This window comes from Rutidosis leptorrhynchoides, chromosome 4, assembly GCF_046630445.1.
Source record: "Rutidosis leptorrhynchoides isolate AG116_Rl617_1_P2 chromosome 4, CSIRO_AGI_Rlap_v1, whole genome shotgun sequence".
NCBI classification, from domain to species: Eukaryota; Viridiplantae; Streptophyta; class Magnoliopsida; order Asterales; family Asteraceae; genus Rutidosis; species Rutidosis leptorrhynchoides.
In genome coordinates, this window is record NC_092336.1 from 575471632 (window position 1) to 575494041 (window position 22410).

Below are 22410 nucleotides of genomic sequence, written 5' to 3' on the forward strand. Positions count from 1 at the left end.
TACTCTTCGAATAATCGAATTATTTCATCCTTATTACTCAATGGTAATAAAACTCTAATTATCAGCTTATATGAGTCATGAAAACATACTTATTATTATTCATGACCATCCCAATCAAATTTCGGGACGAAATTTCTTTAACGGGTAGGTACTGTGATGACCCGGAAATTTTTGACCAAATTTAAACTTAATTTTATATGGTTTCGACACGATAAGCAAAGTCTATTAAGCTGAATCTCAAAAATTTTGAGCTATGTTCCTGTATTCAATTACCTTCGACCAGTTTCGATGATTCACGAACCATTAATTGTAAATAGATATGTGTGTGTGTGTATATATATATATATATATATATATATATATATATATATATATATATATATATATAAATGGTAATTGAAAATATAATTTGAAATATTATATGTTTAATTATGTAAAATAAAATAAAAATAGGATATTATAAAAATTATAATTTAAAATATATCTATATATATAAATAAAGTATATTTAAAATAAATATTAAATGATTGTAATACTCGTTTGATGTTTCGATTGATATTAAGCAAGTTAAATTCAAACTTATGTAATTTTAAAATAAACGGTGATATGAAAATGAGTTCTATAAATTTTAAGCTTATTAAAAAATGTATTTAGGAACTATTTATTAAGTTTTAACACTTTTTATATTTCACTCATAAATGAGATGGACAGTTGATGTAATTTTTATTTAATAAATTAATGATCAAATTTTATACCATAATGATCAAAATAAATAAATATAGTTAATTTAAAAATATGGAATTTTTTTGAATACTTTTATCTGCCACTGTTTTACAACGGGGAACGAATTACACTGCATGGGAAAACTGTCAGCATATATTAACAAATTAAGATTTACTGTGTTTTTTGGTAGAACACGTTTTCATTTATATTGTTATTATAATATAATTAGAGTATTATTATTTACTCCGTGATTGAAATTATTAAGTGATACTGTGTTTAATTGATGTAATGTGTTTCACTACCATATCTCTATTCTATATATTAACACTGGATAGAAAAACCACTACTATCTTTTTCTATATAATACTCGTATAGATATGCATTTGACAACTTGAAAACTACCACTATCTCAAAACCCACTTATTTTAATTAGAATATTACTGCCATTTGCTTCATTACTCGACTAAGACAATCATCATCAAGTTTATCTTGTTACATAATTGTTACTTGTGATTACTTTTCCGTTTTTGTTTTCTTCTTTTGATGAACTAAATGAGAACCCAACAAAACCACAATGATGCGACTGCTATTCTTCTTTCTATTGTTCGACATCTTCTGCTTCACTATAACTACCATCTACGATGGACCAACCACCGGCTACATCAATCCACGAGAACAACCTTTCTAGCTTCATAGTCATGGCCACCTTTGTGAACTCCATTCGACAACCATCACCGTTTTAATTCTTGTTTCCCCTCAAATTCATATTGCAGCCACCACCTTTGTTGATTTTTTTTTTATGATCCTATGTAAACAACAGGCTACTCGCTACCATGTTTTTATTTGTTTTCTCGGTTGCAAATGCTACTTTACTGTTTCTATTTCAATCGATAACCAAACCCACACCATCATGATGCACCCTATATGATCATCTCCATTAAACCTATCAAAGGACTTATCAAACTAATGCTTCTATGTACTCTGGTTTCTATTTGAGTTGCAACCAGAACCCAAACTATCTTGCTCGATTACAATCACCACCGAATATACCAAAATGGTTTTGTTGCTCGATAATTCTCACCACACCCTTTCTTACTATTACCATCGATATCCATAAAACCACCACCACTTGTCATCACTCCACCTTACACCACCCATCACAACCACAGCGACCATCACCCTAAACCGTCAATGACCCCACTGCAACTCGTACACTATTTTTTCTCCCATTCGAACGTCACCTTGCTACTGTTATTACACGCTACTGCACATTTTTCTATTTCGATCGAACCGTGAACCACCACATGTAAACTGCAAAACCGCTGCTACGTCACTCTTTTTCTACTGCATTTTGTTTCCTGTCTTCTATTATAGTGACAAATGTGATGATAGCGATATATGTAATGATGGATACAATTGATATAAATGAATGTGATATATTATGATATTTGTGAGTGGGAATGTGGGGTTCACGATGGGGATATATATTGATTTAGAAGTTCAACGGAGTTGGTGAAACGAGCTTCCTTAATTTAATTACAAAACTGAATCAGGCCACTGTTGGGCCGAGAGCCAAGTTGTTTTTCCTGATGGGCCGTATACCCTTGTGATGTTGGGCTTTAGTAAGGGGATTAGTGGGCTGATGTATTCTAGTTTATTGTAGTGGGCTGAAGCTCAATTTATTTAGACTATGATGAACACATGTAGAGATAACGAATGATGATGACGATTTTGATTAGATAATGATTATTTAATCATGATAATGATGGCGATTAGGATAGGAAATGATTAAGTTACAATGATGATGAAGATTTGGCGATGCTAATATGATCATAATGATGATCGTGATGTTGTGGTGAGCCGGAGAATGATGTTGATTATGTAGATGATAATCATAATGATGTGATTATATTATATGATGATCATGGAGATTTTATGATAACAATAATGGTTACAGTGATGATAAAATAAATCTAAGATTTATGATTATGTTTGCAGAAATGAATCGATAGTGGAATGGATAGAGACATGGGTGTTTAAGGGAGAGGTCTTGGGTTCGAAACCAGGCTGTGGCATGTTCATTTTTTTAAGAAGAAGTAAAACCGACAGAGATATAGGTTAAATAAAATTTAGTTAAGTGTTATAACAGAAAGGAAGCTGCAGTGTATTGGTTAAGAGATGTTTCGGGTTAGCGGGATGTCGCGGGTTTAAACCCGGACTTGGGCATTTTTTTTAAGACTACTTATTTGAGGTAGTTTACTTATTACTCATTTTTATTATTACTATTATTATTATTATTTTTATTATTATTATTATTATTATTATTATTATTATTATTATTATTATTATTATTATTATTATTATCATTTTTAATGTAAGTAGTATTATTATTGAAACTAATCTTTTTATAAAAATTATCATTTTTATTATTAGAACTATCATTATTATTATTATTAGAATTATCATTATTTTTATTATTGTTATTTTTATTATCATTTTTATTATTTTTAACACTAATATTATTATTTTTATCGTTATTATTATTATTAGCATTATTAATATATCAAATAAAGAATTTCTATATAAAAATATATTATTTACATAAAACATAACTATATTAATATGTTTGTAATATAAACTAATTATTTATTTAAAGTATATAAGATAAATATAGTTAATTTAAATTATTAAATGAAATATATAATTTACTAAAATAACCATTAATAATAATATATATAAATTGTTCGATTATAATTGTATGTATTAATATATATACCTTATATAGGTTCGTGAATCCAAGGCCAACCCTGCATTGTTCAATATAGTCATATGTATTTTTACTACAAAATATATTTGCTGAGTTTCATTTGCCTTTTTACCCTTTATATTTTTGAGCTGAGAATACATGCGCAATTTTTATAAATGTTTTACGAAATAGACACAAGTAATTGAAAATACATTATATGGGTGAATGATCGAAGCCAAATATGCCCCTTTTGCTTGGTAACCTAAGAATTAGTAAACCGATCTACTAATTGACGCGAATCCTAAAGATAGATCTATTGGGCCTAACGAACCCCATCCGTTGGAGCGGATGCTTTAGTACTTCGATGTTGTTTTATATCATGTCCGAAGGATTTCCCGGAATGATAGGGGATATTCTTATATGCATCTTGTTAATGTCGGTTACCAGGTGTTCAAACCATATGAATGATTTTTTTTTTGTCTCTATGCATGGGACGTAGATTTATGAGAAATGGAAATGAAAATCTTGTGGTATATTAAAATGATGAAAATGATTGTTTATGATAAACTAATGAACTCGTCAACCTTTTGGTTGACACTTTAAAGCATGTTTATTCTCAAGTATGAAAGAAATCTTCCGCTGTGCATTTGCTCATTTTAGAGACATTACTTGGAGTCATTCATGACATATTTCAAAAGACGTTGCATTCGAGTCGTTGAGTTCATCAAGATTATTATTAAGTCAATTATAGTTGGATATATTATGAAATGGTATGCATGCCATCAACTTTCATGTAAGACCCAAATATTTATGGTACATAATGTATTTATGGTGTACGATGCGTGTATGAGGTGTACGAAGCATGTACTTGTCACTTGCTCGAACGTCGAAGGAAACTGGACGTTGTCTGAAGTAACAAGGTGTGTGCATATCTTTTCAACCCCAAATAAAGTTTGTGTTGATGTTTCAAAGCCTTACCATTGGAAAGAAAATCTTATTACGTTTCCAACGATATTTTATTCATCGAAAACGGAGTTACGGTCGAAAAGTTATGGCCAAAACAAGTTGCTGAAACCTGTTTTGGGCTCGACCACAAATTCCAGTTATTTGGAGCGGCGCTCCACCTTTTGGCACGGCACGCCGATTGTCCCTGAAGTATTTTTCAGCCTTTTTAAAAGGTTCAAATGAGGGGTACTTTGGTCTTTTAATTTAGGGTCGTTTAGGGTCACCAAAACTGATCTAGAACTCTATTGGAGCTCATTTTTCACCCACACAAACACTCTCATCCATTAGAGAGAGAGGAAGAGTTCTAGAGTGAGAGAGCTTGAATTGGAGAAGAAGGAGTTGGATTCTCACCAAAGCTCGGGTTTTAAAGTTGTTCATGTCGCTCCTAGCTATGTTTTGGTAGTGTTGGTAAGTTCTAACTCCGAATTTCATTTGTTAGATTTGATATTCAAGTTAGGGTTTGAGATTGTTAGTTGTAAAACCCATTTGGTTGATGAAGAGGGTTTATGGAAACTTGCTATTTTGATATTTGGCGGGTTTTGGGTTGGTTAATGATTTAACCATGTTTAAGACTTGTAAATGGTGTATAATCACTAGTGTTAGTGATTATTGGTGTTTTGGAAACCATTAGGGTTCTTATGGTTGACTAATTTTGACTAGAGTCAAAATTAGGGTTTGTTGATGATTATGACTCAATTGCCGATTTAATAAGGTTTATAAACTTAAAATGGATTAAGTTGAAGCATAGAACCGAGTTAAATATGTTTTGGTGTCAAAACTTGCTAATGGCGTGATATTGACTTCTTATGGGTCAAATTAGGGTTTAAGTGTCATTTTGGGCAAGATAGGTGTTTAACACCTATGATTGAGTTTGATTGGCGTATTAGGACCATTCTCACTTGTGTTAGTGATTATTGGTTAGTTTGGGCGCGGTTTGTGCTTGGAAGTGCAAATGGGTCGAAATTGCACTTATTGGTGTTTTGGGCATAAGCTAGAGTGTTTAGCTTATTTGTTTGTGAATTACTTAGGTAAATTGCATTTGGACGATTAGGAGCTTAAGCGGGATTGCTTTTCAAGTAATCAAGGTGAGTGGAATATTTATACGCTTATGTATATAATTTGGTTGCTTGTGTGCGATTTGGTAAGTGACATCCGTTAGGATTCACTTTTCGTGGACCACATTTGAGTTGGGAAAAATATAGTGAGTGATATCCGTTTGGATAGCTCTTCGTTGGCTATAATCGTTTTGTGTATGTGGCGAGTGATAAACGTATGACCTATCATTCTTTGTCGGCCACGTGTGTATATATATGGTGTTTGGAATGTGGTGAGTTATATCCGAAAGGAATGACTCTTTGTTGACCACGATTGGAGGTGAGAATGTGACGAGTGATTAATGTTCGACCTATCACTCTTCGTCGGTCACATGTGTGTGTTTGGGCATGTAGCGAGTGATTAACGTTTGACCTATCACTCTTCGTCGGCTACATGTGTATGTTTAGATATGTGGTGAGTGATTAATGTTTGACCTATCGCTCTTCGTCGGCCGCATATGTGTGTTGGGTTAAGTGGTGAGTGTATCCGTTTGGGGATCCGCTCTTCGTTGGCCACTTATCGTGGGATGGTAAGCGGTTTCGCTTTTCGTCGGCCATCCTTGTGATTGAGGTAAGTGTTAACGTTTCGGTTGCACTTTTCGTCTGCCTCATGGTGCGTAGTGGTGAGTAGTTAACAATTTTGACCTACTACTCTTCGTTGGCCACGTACACGTGCGATGGGTTGTGAGTAGTTAACGATTTTGACCTACTACTCTTCGTCGGCCACCATCGAGTCGAATGTCGACATTGGGTATATTGGGATGTGTAATTTTATTAGCATTGTACGTATTTATATTTGGCGTATATTATTGTTGAGATCTCTATGCTAATGATATTGACTTGTTGTACGTACGATTATTCGTTTATTCGATATTGCGGTTTGCTAATGTTATTGTGTTGTTGTGTAGGTGTATGCAAGTAATTGGATTATGTATGTATGCGTATATGTATTGCATTCACTAAGCATTAGCTTACCCTCTCATTGTTTACATTTTTAGGTTCGGAGGCAGACGTGGCAAGGGTATGCTCGGGATTTAGATGATTTCCCTTTTTGGTTGCTTGCTTGGATTACTTGTGGATTCGGCTTAGGATTTGGGTAGTTTATCCCCAAACATCATGCTCGTAGTTTGTTGGAAATTAAACTAATGTGGTCGAAACTCAAACTTTCATATGAAACTCGTAAAACGGCCGATGTGGGCCCCACTTTGTAAAACTTATTTTATGTTTGAATCGTGTTAGTTATACATATTTGAAGATGTGGGTAAAAGCGTTTCGTTTAAATATGTCGAGAAGTGGCCAATCTTTTTCACGTTTAAAGACTTTTTGGACAGACCAGTTTGGCGCGCCGCGCGGCCATATGGTGCGCCGCGCCATTTGCTGAACAAATAATTTTTTTTTATTTTTGCATATTTCGGTTGCATAAGGGTTGGGTTGTTACAAGTGGTATCAGAGCATGGTCTAAGGGATTTAGGTGACTTGAGATAGTCGCCAAGACTTAGACTTTTTGTGCGTGCTTATTTGTTGCGGGACTTGTAGGATTACGGGTCGGTTCGGGTTTTAGCTAGTGCCTTAGATTGTAGGTGAACTAGCTATGTATTGATTATGTGTTACTAATCATGTTGTTTTGTGTTGAACATCTAGCGAGATGGTTGTTGTATTCATGAGCTCGGCATGGCGTGTGAACGTAATAATGCTTCGCGACCATTATTACGGTTACAAGCCAAGTCATGCAAGTGATGTACAACAAGATTGGACTAGATGGGATGCACGAACGTTGGCATACTTATATGATTGTGAATTTTGTTCGTGGCGGTGTATGTACTTTATTCGTGTTGCATTCCTAACCAAGTTCATTTCTTAGAATGAAGACAAGGAACGGACATGATAATGGTGATCAAGGCGATGACTCCGAGTTCACGGCCAAGGTTGAGGCCATTATACAAGGTTATCGTGTGGAACTTCTAGAGGACGTTAGGAAGATGTTCCAAGACTCGATTAACGAGGAATTAGTCGATCTAGTCAAGGAACAAGTTAAGAATGTCCTTCACGAGGATAATGTGAGGCGGCGAGACTTCTACTACAAAAATTTCAAGGATTCTCAACCTCCCACTTTTGAAGGTGAACGAGACCCACTTAAGAGTGCTCGTTGGATCTCCGATATGGAGGGGACTTTTCGTACTAGTGAGTGCCCTCTCGACAAGAAGACGAGGTATGGTAGTAGTATGCTAAGGGGTGACGCCAAGTTGTGGTGGGATGCGAAAATCCAACTATATGGTGAGGAACAATGTATGGACTTCACATGGGACGAGTTAAAGACGGAATTTTTCAATGAGTATCGAACTTCGGCCGATCTTTCTAGGCTTAAGGACGAGTTGCGTGCTTTGAGGCAAGGGTCAATGGATTTAAACACTCTCAAATCCGTTTTATTATCAAAGACCCAATTTTGCTCGGAGTATGTCGGTAATGATAAAATGTTGAAGGAAGACTTCTATCGAATCTTGAATGATGGTTATCAAGAGAAGATTAGCGTAAACGTGGTGAAAACTTTTGACGAGTTGTTTGACATGGCGAAGGGTTTTGAGGCGCTTGTCCTTAGGAAAAGTGTTTCCGATGTTAGTAAGCGGAAGTCCGAGACTACGATGCATTCGAACAAGAAAAGTAAGAGCACTTCTGAGGGTGGCGGAAGTGTGAAGAATAGTGGCACCGGTGGTTTTGTGCCCACGTGTTATAATTGCGGGGAACGGGGTCATTTGTCGCGTGAATGTACGAATGCGAGGACTAACAAGGTTACCTGTTTTAATTGTCGAAAAGAGGGAGACCGAAAGTCGGCGTGCCCGGATCTAGTTGGTGATGCATGAGAACCTGACGACGGTGTTCAGGTACTTTTCGACTATCTTATTGAAACGTACTTATGATGTTGTTTAATGCATTTTGTGTTAGTGCGTAGTGTAATGAGGGGTAGCGTTCCTTATGGAATTACCCTATGTTGATGGTCCGGTTGTCGGGCGAAGGGCGTAAGACTTGGTGCAACCAAGCATTCCTTGATATTTGGGAAATGTTTATACCAAGCCATATGGGTGAAACCCTTGAGATCAAGTGTTTTGAGTCTCGATGTATGATTTGTGAAGGAGTCTACACGACGCGATGTTAGGTGCCTCTTTCATACCTACAAGTGTAGTGTTCAACTCTGATGGTGATGCGGTTACAATGTACTTAGGGTACCGGAGAAACCCTTAGGTACATGAGTGACCAAGTGGAATTTGACAAGCCATAGCAATTGGATGATGGCGAGAGTAAAGTTGTGTAACTTGTGGTAAACTCTTTGTTCGAAGTGTTTAAGGATTGATTGAAATTCTTCGTGTGCTCACGGTTGGAGCAAGATGGGGTGATGGGTCGTGTAACGACCCGGATTTTTCCGATCATTTTATACCTATGAGATTAATATTTACATAAATTAAACCTTACCAACATGATAAGTAATCTAAATTGTTGAGATTTATGTTTTTAAAAAGAGTTTTACACAACGTTTGACCGTCCAATTTGACCGATCATATCACGAACTATATAACAAACGATAATTATACGTTTCTGTATATATATGTATTTATATATATTTAACATGATCTAAGAATGGTTTAACATCTCATTGTGTACTAATAACAATAAGCTATAAGTATACTTTGAGACTACTAACTTAAGTTTTCAAAATGATAACTATACGTAACGTTATTTGACATATATACCTTTAACCTATAATACTTATACAAGTATCGTATAAATATGTATTTAATCACTTTTAAAGGGCTTATATACATAAAACAATATAAGTATATTTACAAAAGATAGCTATATTTGAATTCTCGTTTCGTTTCCTCAAAATTTCTACACGTATACCTAGAGTATATGTACTCGTATCATACCCAGCTCCTATACGTATTTACTATTAGTATATACACATCACAATCACTTTATTAGCAGCCATGAGTCAGTCAATTTTGGATCTTAGCATGCATGATTAATCAATTTGGCATATTACAAGACTTTTGCACAATATTACAAATTTATACATCTTTTCACCACCATTTATACTCCATTCCAATTTCATTTTTACTACACATTTTCTCTAACCAAAAACACACTCTTAGGAACCTTAAGTGTTCTTCACAATCTCAGCAAATAACCATGAAGATCTAGCATCAAAAACAAGCTTTAATCATCATAATAAATTCCTTACAAGAAAACTTCAATAATCCTTCCAAAAATACAAGTTTACTTCCAACCTTTTGATCCAACTCCACCACTCTTTTGGTTCTAGGATTTTTCTCATCTTTTACAGTAACTTTGTCCAAGTAAATTGAGGTAGTAACCTTGTTCATAACCTTATTCGATTCATATTTATATAGCTATCTTATTTTGTGTTGTAAAATTTTAACAACAAGAACATAGTTTGAATGATTTCAAACTTGTTTGCAAACTAAATAGATTCTTCTAACTTAACTTTTAAAACACTTCAAGACCTGTAATATATCATAATGATATGCTAACTTAACAAGATATAACTTGGTTTTACAAAGAACATCTTAAAAACTGAATCTACGTCGTCGGAGTGCAATCGGGGACTGTTTTGGGTTGGATAATTAAAAACTATCTTGAAATTTGAATTGGAAGTTTATGTTCTGGAAAAATTATATTTCTTATGAATATGTTAACACATAAAAATTTCATGGTTTAACTCAAAGTGTAAGTATTTTTAGAAAAATGATCATTAAATGTTGTTTTTATGATGGAAAATGATCACTTTCATAAGTTTCACCAAAGTTTGACCTATAACCTGTGATTTTGAATACAACCTATGGTATTTTCAGTTCATATTCATAAAATTTGATTCGATCCAAGGAAGTGGCAAGTTGAACCAACAAAAACGGAGTTGTAATGAGGAAACTACGACTAAAACAAGATCGGGTATCCGAAGCTAGTTTAGCTACGAAAATATTTGGAGAAAAATTAAATTAATCATATATTTCTAATTAATATGATATTTCATATATATTTACTTATGATTTGATTTTATATATTTCAGGACCACCCGTAAACAACACGAGAAGATTAATCATAAGACCTTATGATTGTACGCAACACGTCATTTGACAACACGGTACTTTATGTACGCAACACATCACTTGACAACATGATACCATGGGTCGAGATTAATTCTGATCAATACGAATACGATGGGATCTTTATTTATTTTATTTAAGCAACTAATTGTGGACCACTAACATCGGACTGCTAACTACGGATTAAGAAAATATTAAAAGTATTAAAAGTATATATATATATATATATATATATATATATATATATGTAACGATTACTTAAAAAGAAAATATGTTGATATATTATATATATGGTTAGGTTCGTGATATCTATCGGAGACCAAGTCGTGATAAATACCTTTAAGGCAAAAGTGAGTATATAGTCCCACTTTTAAACTCTAAATATTTCGGAATGAGAATACATGCATTTTATGATTTACGTTATGGACACAAGTGATTAAAAATATATATTCTACGTTGAGTTGTATCACTGGCATACTTCCCTGTAACTTGGTAACTACTATTTACATGAGGTATTGTAAACGCGAATCCTGTTGATAGATCTATCGGGCCTGACAACCCCAACCGGACTGGATGACCAGTATTCAACGGTTGCACAGTACTTCATTTCGGTGACTACACTTGGTACGGTGTAGTAAGATTTCATAATAAAGGGAATATGCGACGTTGATTAAATGTTAAGTATGGTTATCAAGTGCTCAACAACTTAGAATATTTTTATTAAAACGTTTATATATGAAATCTTGTGGTCTATATTTATAACGATGCCGGCATTAAACCTATATCTCACCAAGTTTATGTTGACGTTTTAAGCATGTTTATTCTCAGGTGATAACTAAAAGCTTCCGCTGCAACATGTTAAATTTAAGCAAGATCTTGAGTATGCATATTTGTGTTAAAAATAAAACTGCATATCGGAGGATTTGTAATGTAAAATATGTTGGAAGTCGTATTGTTATTATCACATGTAAAGTTTGTAAGTCTAAGATTATCGCTAAACGATAATCATTATTAAGTTGTTTAAACCTTGTATTTGTAATAAAAGCTATGGTTTGTATTGTAAAAACGAATGCAGTTTTTGAAAAATGTCGCATATAGAGGTCAATACCTCGCGATGAAATCATATGTTATTGTATTCGTCCTTATGGTTAATGTCGGGTTATGACATGTGGTATCAGAGCGTTAGTCTTAGAGAACCAGAAAATTTGCATTAGTGTGTCTTATCGAGTTTGTTAGGATGCATTACTGTGTCTGGACTTTGACCGTGTTTGATTTAGAAAATTATTGCTTATCCCTGTTGGTTAAAAAAATTAATATGTAAATATTATGTGATACTAACATGCTAGCTGTTATGTGATAGATGTCTAGCTTAGAACTTGTTATCACATTCAGCGACTCCGAACCAGAATCTTCAGATGGTGTTCCAGTCATTAACCTATCCGATGATGAAAACGACACCTTTGGGGAAGACTCACAAGTTCCGGATGAATCAATTGAAGAGGAACCGGAAAGTGATCCTGAGGAGGAAGAAATACAGGAAATTACAAAAGACAAGTTTGAAAGAGGAAAGAAACGAAAGGCTAATGAATTGGAAAATCCAAATCCCAAGTTTAGTGAGGATGTTGTGGCACCAACTCCACCAGACACTTCCACCCCTATTCCCGCTATTCCTATTAGTTCTATCCCGGCATCCAGTTCTTCAGCCCCTCCGCCAAAACGCAGGGAGACAGTCAAGATAACCTGTAAGCGATTTCTTTGAACACAAACATTTTGGGTTAAATGATGCGCTGTTGTTTTAAACCATGGGATCATATAACGTTTTGTATAATATTACTAGTGTGGTTTGCTTAATGTTTGATGTAAGATAAGCATATGTAAAATAGTGAAGTGTGAAATGCAATAATTTTCCATGGTTGAGTATTATTTGGGTGATAGTAATTGAGTTATGTACTAAGCTATTAAGTATGAACTTTAACGGGTAGGTACTACCCTAGATATAATTATAAAACGCTAATAAGAAGAAAAGGCTTTTATAATAATAACTGGTTCATATTATTAATAAGCTACGATGTACTGTAAATACATACTACATCTATAATATTCCATGTGAATAATTATTTTTTTTCATTCTTATTGAAGATTATGGCGCGATTGAACCGAATGACAAAACAAGAAATCGAGGAACTCATCAATCAGCGAGTGGACGACAGAATGTTATGGGTCGAGGCTGCGAGAGGTGCTGCAGTTAACCCAAATCCTCGTGTGGGATGTACTTACAAAATTTTTCAAGGTTGCAAGCCCTCATCATTCAGTGGAACAGAAGGACCAGTCGGTTTAACCCGGTGGATCGAAAAGATTGAGTCTGTTTTTAAAATCAGTGGTTGTATTGAGAAGGACATGACCAAGTATGCATCGTGCACCCTACAAGATAGTGCACTCACATGGTGGAAAAACTATGTGAAGGCCGTAGGAGGAGATGTAGCTTATGATACTCCCTGGGAAGAATTCAAAACAATGCTAATCAACGAGTATTGTCCAAGGAACGAGGTTAGGAAGTTGGAAGCTAAATTACACAGCCTGAAAGTTGTTGGTACTGAACTCACCAACTACAATCAGAGATTCATGGAATTAGCTTTGCTATGTCCCGAATTAGTACCAACCGAAGAACGAAAGATAGAACTGTACAAAGATGGTTTGCCTAAAAATGTCAAAGCAAATGTTACAGCATCGAAACCCAAGACTATTCACGAAGCCATCACCATGGTGAACGAGTTGATGGACCAGATTATTCTGGATAAGAACACCGATGTCAAGACATCGGGAAACAAAAGAAAGTGGGAAGGTAATCATCAACAATCCAACAAGAAACAAGAAACCACGCAAGGTGCGGGTAGCGGTTCGAACTCAGGTTACAAAGGATGAAATCCTTTATGTAACAGATGCCACAAACATCACTCTGGTTATTGTAATGTGGTGTGCAAAAATTGTAATCGAAGGGGTCATCTTGCTGAAGATTGTCGGATTCCTGTTACAAATACAAATGGCGCCAAGACTCCTGCCACTAATGCAAATAGAACTGCCTTGGCCACTGTTACCTATTATGGGTGTGGGAAACAAGGTCATTTTAAGAGCCAGTGTCCGAATCTAGAGAAGAATAATGGATCTGCACGTGGAAGAGCATTTGTTATTAATGCTAGAGAGGCGTGTGAAGACCCGGAGCTTGTTACGGGTACGTTTACCATTAATAACTTATCCGAATCTATTATATTTGATACTGTTGCCAATAGAAGTTACGTGAGTAGAGACTTTTATGCTAAATTGAATTGTTCATCATTACCTCTAGATGCTAAGTACATGATTGAGTTAGCTAATGGTAAACTAATTAAAGCCGATAAAATTTGCCGTGATTGTAAAATAAATTTAGCCGGAGAAATATTTAAGATTGATTTGATACCCGTAGAATTAGGAAGTTTTGATGTAATAGTCGGCATGGACTGGATGTCCAAAATAGGAGCTGAAGTTGTGTGTGCCAAGAAGGCAATTCGCATTCCTCGTAAGGATAAAACGCCAGTAATGATTTATGGAGAGAAGGGTAACTCAAAGCTAAAACTCATTAGTTGTTTGAAAGCTCAAAAGTGCTTGAATAAAGGGTGTTATGCTATCTTAGCATATGTTAATAAAGTTGAAACGAAGGAAAAAGTGAAGAGCATCAATGGCGTGCCTGTGGCAAGAGATTTTCCTGAAGTCTTTCCGGAAGAGTTGTCGGGATTACCTCCATTTAGATCTGTAGAATTTCAAATAGATCTAGTACCAGGAGCTGCACCAGTGGCTCGTGCTCCATATAGACTTGCACTGTCTGAGTTAAAAGAACTTCAGAGTCAGTTAAAAGAATTACTGGACCGTGGATTCATACGACCAAGTACTTCACCGTGGGGAGCTCCGATTTTATTCGTCAAGAAGAAAGACGGATCTTTCCGAATGTGTATAGATTATCGTGAATTAAATAAGTTAACTATCAAGAATCGGTATCCACTACCGAGAATTGATGACTTATTTGATCAATTGCAAGGATCATGTGTTTACTCGAAAATCGACCTAAGGTCGGGCTATCATTAACTACGCGTCAAAGAAGAAGATATTCCGAAAACTGCTTTTCGGACACGTTATGGTCATTATGAATTTTTGGTTATACCGTTTGGGTTGACTAATGCGCCAGCTGTATTCATGGACCTCATGAATCGAGTTTGTAGTCCCTATTTAGATAAGTTTGTTATCGTTTTCATTGACGATATTCTTATCTATTCCAAGAGTGAGCAAAAGCATGAGCAGCATTTAAGGTTAGTATTAGAATTGTTAAGAAAAGAACAGTTATACGCCAAATTTTCTAAGTGTGCATTTTGGTTGAAAGAAGTGCAATTTCTTGGCCACGTTGTTAGTAACAAAGGAATTCAGGTTGATCCAGCTAAAATTGAGGCCATTGAAAAATGGGAGACTCCTAAGACACCAACGCAGATACGCCAATTTTTGGGTTTAGCTGGTTATTATAGAAGGTTTATTCAAGATTTTTCCCGAATAGCTAAACCATTAACAGCGTTAACACAAAAAGGGAAGAAGTACGAATGGACCTCTGAGCAGGAGAGTGCATTTCAATTACTGAAGAAGAAGTTGACTACGGTACCTATTTTATCGTTACCTGAAGGGAACGATGATTTTGAGATATATTGTGATGCTTCGCGACAAGGTTTTGGTTGCGTCCTTATGCAACGAAAGAAAGTTATAGCATACGCATCTCGACAATTGAAGATTCACGAGCGGAATTACACGACGCATGATCTAGAACTGGGAGCAGTAGTGTTTGCATTGAAGATATGGAGACACTACTTATATGGGGTTAAATGCACTGTGTTTACCGATCATAAAAGCCTTCAACATATCTTCGATCAGAAAAAGCTGAACATGAGGCAACGTAGGTGGGTCGAGCTGATAAACGACTACGATTGTGAGATTCGCTATCATCCCGGGAAAGCGAATGTAGTGGCCGACGATCTAAGCAGAAAAGAACGGGAACCAATTCGAGTACGAGCGATGAACATAAAAATTCGCATGAATCTCAACTCACAAATCAAAGAGGCTCAACGAGAAGCCCTTACTAAAGAAAACATAGGAAATGAAATAATGAAGAAGTATGAGAAGCAACTCGTTATACGGGAAGACGGAATTCGATATTTTGCAAACCGTATTTGGGTACCGAAGTTGGGTGGATTAAGGAAGTTGATATTTAATGAGGCACATAAGACAAGATACTCGATACATCCTGGAGTTGGAAAGATGTATCAAGATCTTAAGACGCATTATTGGTGGCCTAATTTAAAGACAGATGTTGCAACATATGTTGGGGAATGTTTAACTTGTTTCAAAGTCAAAGCAGAACACCAGAAGCCGTCAGGGTTACTTCAACAACCTGAAATCCCAGAATGGAAATGGGATGGTATTACGATGGATTTCATCAAAAAGTTACCTAAGACTGCTTGGGGTTATGACACCATTTAGGTAATAGTTGATCGTCTCACCAAATCTGCACATTTCTTGCCTATAAAGGAAACGGATAGAATGGAGAAACTATTACGATTGTATATAAAGGAAATTGTTTCAAGGCATGGAATACCTATTTCCATTATATCTGATCGTGATAGTAGATTTACATCAAAGTTCTGGCAATCACTACAGGAGGCACTGGGAACTCGTTTGGATATGAGCACCGCATATCATCCACAAACTGACGGGCAGAGTGAAAGAACAATTCAGACCCTTGAAGACATGCTCAGGGCATGTGTGATCGATTTTGGAAACGGATGGGATAAATATCTACCATTAGCAGAATTCTCGTATAATAACAGTTATCATGCGAGCATTAAAGCTGCACCATTCGAAGCATTGTATGGAAGGAAGTGTAGATCCCCTATCTGTTGGAATGAAGTAGGAGATCAACAATTAACTGGTCCCGAGATCATACACGAAATGACTGAGAAGATAGTACAAATCAAGGAGAGATTGAAAACAGCCCGTAGTCGCCAAAAGAGCTACGCCGATGTCCGAAGGAAACCATTAGAGTTTCAGATCGGTGACATGGTTATGTTAAAGGTGTCACCTTGGAAAGGTGTAATACGTTTCGGTAAAAGGGGTAAACTGAACCCAAGGTATGTAGGCCCGTTCAAGATCATCGAACGCATTGGACCGGTAGCTTATCGACTCGAGTTACCGCAACAACTCGCCGGAGTACATAATACATTTCACGTATCAAACCTTAAGAAATGTCTTGCAAAGGAAGATCTCACCATTCCTCTTGAAGAAATCCAAGTCGACGAGAAACTACAATTCATAGAAGAACCAGTCGAAATCATGGACCGTGAAGTTAAACAACTCAAGCAGAGCAACATACCGATCGTTAAGGTTCATTGGAATACTCGAAGGGGTCCCAAGTTTACTTGGGAACGAGAGGATCAGATGAAACGAAAGTACCCACATTTGTTTCCCGAGAACACAAAATAGGTACAATTTTAAAATTTCGGGACGAAATTTATTTAACGGGTAGGTACTGTAACGACCCGGATTTTTCTGATCATTTTATACCTATGAGATTAATATTTATATAAATTAAACCTTACCAACATGATAAGTAATCTAAATTGTTAAGATTTATGTTTTTAAAAAGAGTTTTACACAACGTTTGATCGTCCAATTTGACCGATGATATCACGAACTATATAACAAACGATAATTATACGTTTGTGTATATATATATATTTATATATATTTAACATGATCTAAGAATGGTTTAACATCTCATTGTGTACTAATAACAATAAGTTATAAGTATACTTTGAGACTACTAACTTAAGTTTTCAAAATGATAACTATACGTAACGTTATTTGACATATATACCTTTAACCTATAATACTTATACAAGTATCGTATAAATATATATTTAATCACTTTTAAAGGGCTTATATACATAAAACAATATAAGTATATTTACAAAAGATAGCTATATTTGAATTCTCATTCCGTTTCCTCAAAATTTCTACACGTATACCTAGAGTATATGTACTCGTATCATACCCAGCTCCTATACGTATTAACTATTAGTATATACACATCACAATCACTTTATTAGCAGCCATGAGTTAGCCAATTTTGGATCTTAGCATGCATGATTAATCAATTTGGCATATTACAAGACTTTTGCACAATATTACAAATTTATACATCTTTTCACCACCATTTATACTCCATTCCAATTTCATTTTTACTACACATTTTCTCTAACCAAAAACACACTCTTAGGAACCTTAAGTGTACTTCACAATCTCAGCAAATAACCATGAAGATCTAGCTTCAAAAAAAAGCTTTAATCATCATAACAAATTCCTTACAAGAAAACTTCAATAATCCTTCCAAAAATACAAGTTTATTTCCAACCTTTTGATCCCACTCCACCACTCTTTTGGTTCTAGAATTTTTCTCATCTTTTACAGTAACTTTGTCCAAGTAACTTGAGGTAGTAACCTTGTTCATAACCTTATTCGATTCATATTTATATAGCTATCTTATTTTGTGTTGTAAAATTTTAACAACAAGAACATAGTTTGAATGATTTCAAACTTGTTTGCAAACTAAATAGATCCTTCTAAATTAACTTTTAAAACACTTCAAGACCTGTAATATATCATAATGATATGCTAACTTAACAAGATATAACTTGGTTTTACAAAGAACATCTTAAAAACTGAATCTACGTCGTCGGAGTGCAATCGGGGACTGTTTTGGGTTGGATAATTAAAAACTATCTTGAACTTTGAATTGGAAGTTTATGTTCTGGAAAAATAATATTTCTTATGAATATGTTAACACATAAAAATTTCATGGTTTAACTCAAAGTGTAAGTATTTTTAGAAAAATGATCATTAAATGTTGTTTTTATGATGGAAAATGATCACTTTCATAAGTTTCACCAAAGTTTGACCTATAACCTGTGATTTCGAATACAACCTAAGGTATTTTCAGTTCATATTCTTAAAATTTGATTCGATCCAAGGAAGTGGCAAGTTGAACCAACAAAAACGGAGTTGTAATGAGGAAACTACGACTAAAATAAGATCGGGTATCCGAAGCTAGTTTAGCTACGAAAATATTTGGAGAAAAATTAAATTAATCATATATTTCTAATTAATATGATATTTCATATATATTTACTTATGATTTGATTTTATATATTTCAGGACCACCCGTAAACAACACGAGAAGATTAATCATAAGACCTTATGATTGTACGCAACACATCATTTGACAACACGGTACTTTATGTACGCAACACGTCACTTGACAACATGGTACCATGGGTCGAGATTAATTCTGATCAATACGAATACGATGGGGTCTTTATTTATTTTATTTAAGCAACTAATTGTGGACCACTAACATCGGACTGCTAACTACGGACTAAGAAAATATTAAAAGTATTAAAAGTATATATATATATATATATATATATATATATATATATATATATATATATATATATATATATATATATATATATATATATATATATATAACGATTACTTAAAAAGAAAATATGTTGATATATTATATATATGGTTAGGTTCGTGATATCTATCGGAGACCAAGTCGTGATAAATACCTTCAAGGCAAAAGTGAGTATATAGTCCCACTTTTAAACTCTAAATATTTTGGGATGAGAATACATGCATTTTATGATTTACGTTATGGACACAAGTGATTAAAAATATATATTCTACGTTGAGTTGTACCACTGGCATACTTCCCTGTAACTTGGTAACTACTATTTACATGAGGTATTGTAAACGCGAATCATGTTGATAGATCTATCGGGCCTGACAACCCCAACCGGACTGGACGACCAGTATTCAACGGTTGCACAGTACTTCATTTTGGTGACTACACTTGGTACGGTGTAGTAAGATTTCATAATAAAGGGAATATGCGACGTTGATTAAATGTTAAGTATGGTTATCAAGTGCTCAACAACTTAGAATATTTTTATTAAAACGTTTATATATGAAATCTTGTGGTCTATATTTATAACGCTGCCGGCATTAAACCTATATCTCACGAACTTTATGTTGATGTTTTAAGCATATTTATTCTCAGGTGATAACTAAAAGCTTCCGCTGCAACATGTTGAATTTAAGCAAGATCTTGAGTATGCATATTTGTGTCAAAAATAAAACTGCATATCGGAGGATTTGTAATGTAAAATATGTTGGAAGTCGTATTGTTATTATCACATGTAAAGTTTGTAAGTCTAAGATTATCGCTAAACGATAATCATTATTAAGTTGTTTAAACCTTGTATTTGTAATAAAAGCTATGGTTTGTATTGTAAAAACGAATGCAGTTTTTGAAAAATGTCGCATATAGTGGTCAATACCTCGCGATGAAATCATATGTTATTGTATTCGTCCTTATGGTTAAGGTCCGGTTATGACAGGTCGTGTGAACCCAATTGTTAGTAAAGTCTACTTTTGGTAGCATTGTACGATTGTGCAAAATGCGGTTACGGAACGTAGTTCCAAGTGGGGGAGTTACACTCCCACACGAGGAGGTTTTTAGTGTGATATTTCGGATGATGCTCATAGTGGATCTGAATATTTGTGTCGAGACCTAGATTTGGTCGATTTGCGGTAGAGTACAAATTCGGTTAAAATTGTACTTATGATTTTGGACTTAAAATTATCACCGAGGTGGTAATGTGGGAAATCTCGTTGAGAGATAATGGACGTGTTTGACGAGCAAGGAAATCCCTCGGTTAAGGGATGTGCGTGTTGAATTCTCTTCTAGAGAATTATTGTTTTGCGCCTATGTGCGATATAGGTGGTTCTTGCTCGATTGTGATGGCGATATTCGCGCGTGCGGATATTTCGTGTGCGGAAATTCCTGGATGTGTGGAATGATTCTAAGTATACGCATATACTTAATTTGTTTGTATGTATTGTGGCAAATGCTATCCAATTGTGAGGATTCACTTTTCGTTGGCCACGGTTGAGGTGTGATAAGTAGTAAGTGTTATCCGCGGTGATACACTTTTCGTCGGCTACTTATTGTTGTACGGAGTGCGTTTTTCAGTTAGGAATCGCAGTTGTTTGGCCATATGCGAGGAGAGGTAAGTGTGATCTGTAAGGATGCGCTTTTCGTCGGCCTCTTGTTGCGTAGTGGTAAGTGGTTAACGTTTGATCTACCGCTTTTCATCGGCCACGTACGCGTGAGAATATGGGACAAGTGGTATCCAATCGTGAGGATTCACTTTTTGTCGGCTCCATTGTAATGTTTGTTGGCCATGTTATCGATGTGTTGTTACTTTAGCGATGTACATGAAAAGGGTACGCTAAAGGATTGCTAACTTGGTACGGGATTTGGAATGTTAACTTGTTTATGTCATGCGGTCGAGGCATGAGTTCGTTCCGGTTTAGGAATGAAGCGAGACTTAGTGCTCGGTTTGGTAGATTTGGTAAATCAAGGATGATGATTTAAATCGGAAAGGTAACTTTGTGTAAAGTCGCCTAAGGGAATTGTGTGAATCTTCGGAGTTGTGGAAATTGTTGAGGACATCAAATTTGGACGGATGTCGGAGGACCATGAATTGTGGTTCCTGTTTGTTAGAATGGCAAGGATCACGAGGACGTGATCGAGTTTAAGTGGGGGAGAGTTGTAAGACTCAAATATTTATGGTACATAATGTATTTATGGTGTACGATGCGTGTATGAGGTGCACGAAGCATGTACGTGTCACTTGCTCGAACGTCGAAGGAAACTGGACGTTGTCTGAAGTAACAAGGTGTGTGCGTATCTTTTCAACCCCAAATAAAGTTTGTGTTGATGTTTTAAAGCCTTAACATTAGAAAGCAAATCTTATTACGTTTCCAACGATATTTGATTCATCGAAAACGGAGTTACGGTCGAAAAGTTATGGCCAAAACAAGTTGCTGAAACCTGTTTTGGGCTCGACCACAAATTCCAGTTATTTGGAGCGGCGCTCCACATTTTGGCGCGGCGCGCCGATTGTCCCTGAAGCATTTTTCAGCCTTTTTAAAAGGTTCAAATGAGGGGTACTTTGGTCTTTTCATTTAGGGTCGGTTTAGGGTCACCAAAACTGATCTAGAACTCCATTGGAGCTCATTTCTCACCCACACAAACACTCTCATCCATTAGAGAGAGAGGAAGAGTTCTAGAGTGAGAGAGCTTGAATTGGAGAAGAAGGAGTTGGATTCTCACCAAAGCTCGGGTTTTAAAGTTGTTCATCTCGCTCCTAGCTATGTTTTGGTAGTGTTGGTAAGTTCTAACTCCGAATTTCATTTGTTAGATTTGATATTCAAGTTAGGGTTTGAGATTGTTAGTTGTAAAACCCATTTGGTTGATGAAGAGGGTTTATGGAAACTTGCTATTTTGATATTTGGTGGGTTTTGGGTTGGTTAATGATTTAACCATGTTTAAGACTTGTAAATGGTGTATAATCACTAGTGTTAGTGATTATTGGTGTTTTGGAAACCATTAGGGTTCTTATGGTTGACTAATTTTGACTAGAGTCAAAATTAGGGTTTGTTGATGATTATGACTCAATTGCCGATTTAATAAGGTTTATAAACTTAAAATGGATTAAGTTGAAGCATAGAACCGAGTTAAATA